Below are 4,152 nucleotides of genomic sequence, written 5' to 3'. Positions count from 1 at the left end.
TAATTTGTCGATTCTTTCCTTGTTACAATAGGAGGTTTTTTTTTTACAGTGAACAGAGTCAATTGTATTCAGCTTGTATTGTCCTATTTGAATTTTTGTGTAGGTGCCATTTTGTTCTATTCAAAGAGTGTTATCCTAACTGGAAAGCAAAGCAAAGTAGTCAGTGAATGAGCCCAATTGGATTATTTTTTATTTTTATCCCATAGTTTCAGAATAATAAACTTGCTTTTTCTGTCCTTTATTTTATTTTTACATGTGTGGCTACCAGGCTTGCACTATACTTGTATTTGTCAGCCTCCTGAGTTGTCTGTACTCTTTTTCTGCTTTTCTGGCTCTGGGAAATATGTCACCTTCTTTATCATCCTTTTTCCCCCTCAAATATAAAGTGGGAACTCCAGGGAGTTGGGGAAAAAAAAACCACACACACAAAAAACAAAACAAACAAACAAAAAAAACCCAAACAAACACACACACACAAAAAAAAAACACACACACACAAAAAAAACCCCAAACAAACCCCAAACCAACTGAACAACAAGCCCAGAAACCAGGGTCTGCTATAAACTAACAAAATACACTGTATGAGGGAGGTGGCCAGTGGGTTGCCTCAGGAGATGTGCACATGGCTTACTTTCAGTTCCACCTCACGTTAACCTTGGAGTCAAGCAGCAGGTAGTCCTGTAACAAAGCTGGCCTGTGCAGGGTGCACCCACTCCAGTGGCTTAGGAAGGTTGGGAGTGTGCTTTTGAAGTGACTGTCCTCACGTGGCATGTTTGGGCTCATATCACATAATCGTCTCAGTCCCTGACCTGGATTCCTTTTGAATGAAACTGAGCTGAAAGATGTTCTCCAGAAGCTCACCTGACAGGCTCTGACCACTAATGGGTGTTCAGTTCATGGAAGCAGACCATAAGTGGCTCTGAAATAATCCATTTTTTTTCTCACCTGTTCCTTCCACGCCCTCTAAGTGTCATAAGCTTTTGATCCTTGGTACCAGCTTTGCTGTGCTACAGATCTGCTCCTTGCTAATCCAGGTGTAGCCATAGTTTTCTGTTTCTCCTCCCAGGTTAAACCTAAGTTGACACATACAGCTTGGGTTTTCTTTACCCTAGCTTGTTAGTGGTTACTGCCTACCCAGCATAACATCCCATAATCCATGTTATGCTTTGAGTTTGAAAATTAAAATGAGATAATGTAGTTGATTGCTAAGGTGGATCTGCCCCATCATTAGCTGCTGGAAAATGAATCAGCCATGCTGTACATGTTGCTGGTACTTCCTCCTGACAGCATAACTGATCTCAGTAAAACATGCTGTCGATGTGGCATAAAGGAGTATTTGCTCCATTATACAAATGAGGAAACTTAAGGCACAGACTCACTGACATCTTAAAATGACCATAGGAAGTTTGTGCTGTAGCAGGCAAAAGGGTTCAGGCCATCTAGCTCCAGGGACTTAGTTTTAAGTCTGGCTTGATGTTAGTAATTTCATGCATCAAGAGTCTGCTCTAGAAAACAACAACAACAAACCACCAGAATTTGCTAGGGAAATGAGGCAGATACTATTGCATGGTCTTACTATATGTGTCTATCCCTTCTCTTCCTTGATAATTTTTGAACATGTTGCGCCATTGTAATAAATTCCACAGAAACAGAGCAGCCCATGCATGTCTGTAGCTTCCTTGAGAACAGCAGACTGTTCCCACTGGGGAAGAGTGTTCAGCATGAGCTTGAGTCTTAGTAAGCATGAGAGAATCCACACAGAGATTAAAATACTTAGCACCATGGAAAAGGCTTTGATCACAGTCTAGGCTTTACTAGAGAGCAGCAGATCCAGTCACTGGTGAGGACATGCCATACCTTAATTACATCTTATATCATACAGTTCCTGCACCTGCTCATCAAGGTGGTAGCGTGTGACCAATGGATTATCCTGGTTAGTACAGTCTAATCTCCCTCATTAGTTACTCAATGTCCTGAGCTGTTGTAGTTACCTGTAATGACACAGAATGTAAATGAAAATTTACTAAACCGCACAAAATGTAAAGCTCTAGAGTCAACTGTGTCTCTGTACTAACTATTGCACTAAATTAAACACATTTAGCATACGTGCCAAAACTGTTTACAGTTTACTGAGAAATTACGACTGCCTGCTAAGGGCATTGGGGGAAATAGTGACTCCTGTTTCAGCTGTAAGGGTTTTGACCTTGATTGCATCCTGGTTTCTGTTGACCTCAGTGTGAATTATGAGCAAGGCCAGACTTCATAATTACCCTATAGCAAAGTCCTGCATTTCAGTTCACCAAGATGGTAACTGTTGTATTAAAAAGCTTAAAGTGACATGAAATAAATTCTGGAAAAGGAAATGTGCGTATGGTAGAAAACAGTTCTGTGGGAAAAGGGATCTGGCGCTTCTGAAAATCTACCCAGGTAGGTCTGTTCTTTCCAGAGTCTCCAGCTGGAATTTTCCTGACATACTTACCTCTGTCCATGGATGGGATTAATTTTCCAGGTCCCTCAGGTTCTCTTGATGCAGCAGTGTTTCTCCAGCTACAACATGTTGCCCTCACATCTTGCTGAACATGACCATGCACTTTGCCTGGCTCCAGCCGCCCTTGCCCTGCGCTGCTGCTGGGAGCCAGCTGCCAAACCAGTCAACCCCGCTCTGACGGTGACATCTGGGCAAGTCTGGTACACGGGATGAGCAATGGTAGCTATTCCAAAATTTAAAAACCCCATAAGCTCAGGTTTCCTTCCATCCCTCATGACCTTTTTCTATCCATGCCATTGTTGCTTCTCACTGTGTTGTCTGCCTCCTCTGCTTGCTGTGTCCAGCTGCTATGAGGAGATTCCTGTTTCCCACTGTCTCCCTGTTGTCACTGTGGCTGACTCAAGCCTCTGTAGAAATGGGAAGCACTTAGGGGAGATTTGGCCCTTGCCATGCCTTAAGCAGCTTGTGCTGTTTCTAAGCTATGTCAGTTGGGAAGTGGGGGGCTGGAAGAAATGGAGGATTCAGCTTGCTTGTCCTTTCTTCATCTGCCTGGCTCTTAAGTAAGGTAAGGATGCTTAGTCTTGTCACTAATGTGAAACGTGGGCTCTCTTAACCACTCTGCACAACGTATTCAGTTTCACATGGGGCTGTGGATGCACCCTGTGCAGGTATTGCTGGTGTAAGGTGTTGCAGTTCAGAAGAGAACCTCATCCTGGAATCAGTAATACTGAATGTCCTCCCATGCAGAAGGTACTTCTAAAGCTTTTCCCTTGTTTAAACACATGGTCCTACATTTTTAAACTTGCTGATTTTGGTGTTTGTGTCTTAAAAATGTGTAATTCTATCAGTGTCTTTCCAAGTCCCACTAATTTGTCTACTAGGTTGCTGCTTCATGACCACATTTTGCCCTTCTGTGCTGTGGAAATACATGCTAATAAGAAGGATGCGATATTTCCTGTGTGTCTTCTCAAGATATTTGTTGACACCACAAAGGTGGGAAGTGCATTTATATTGCCTGTTACTGTGTGTTCTGCCTGACTCTGTCTTGCCGTTAAGATGTCAAGGGTTACCTACCTCAGAGGATAAATCCTAGTAGGCAAAAAAAACTTTAAAAATAAGTAGTAACGGGAATTTGTACATGACTATTGTAGAAACAGTTTAATAACCTGAGTTGAATATGGAACTATTTTCTTAAATCCAAAAAGGAGAGAACAAAAGAAAGCTGGCCATCATTCTAGAAAGTGAAACTCCAAACATGCTATGGTTGCACACCAGGACAAGGTACAGGCACCTACTGGTGGGACTGGAGAAGCAAGTAAATTTACTTATGACTCTGCACCCAGGCTACTGCTAACTTCACCATGGCTGCATAATTAGACCTCTGTGGACTTAGAACAAATAATGCCAACTGCACAGATCTGGCCAAAGTCTTCTCAGCAAAGAAGGCAAAATAAAATCTGATCTTGCACTGGCAGGGGACTCCATTTTGCAACAGATGTAGGAAGAAAGGCCAGAAAGGCTCTTATGGAAGGAGGAAGATGTGATGATCAGTTGGACTTTAACAGTGTATGGGTGACTTAGGAGTGTAATGTATGGCATCCCCTGCATTCACTAGCTCCTTATAGCAGCCTCTCCTGACCATCTTGCATCTTTCATGCTGTGGC

This window comes from Merops nubicus, unplaced genomic scaffold (genome assembly GCF_000691845.1).
Source record: "Merops nubicus isolate BGI_N331 unplaced genomic scaffold, ASM69184v1 scaffold27408, whole genome shotgun sequence".
NCBI classification, from domain to species: Eukaryota; Metazoa; Chordata; class Aves; order Coraciiformes; family Meropidae; genus Merops; species Merops nubicus.
The sequence above is the reverse complement of the archived record's forward strand: the minus strand, read 5'-3'. Positions refer to the sequence as shown.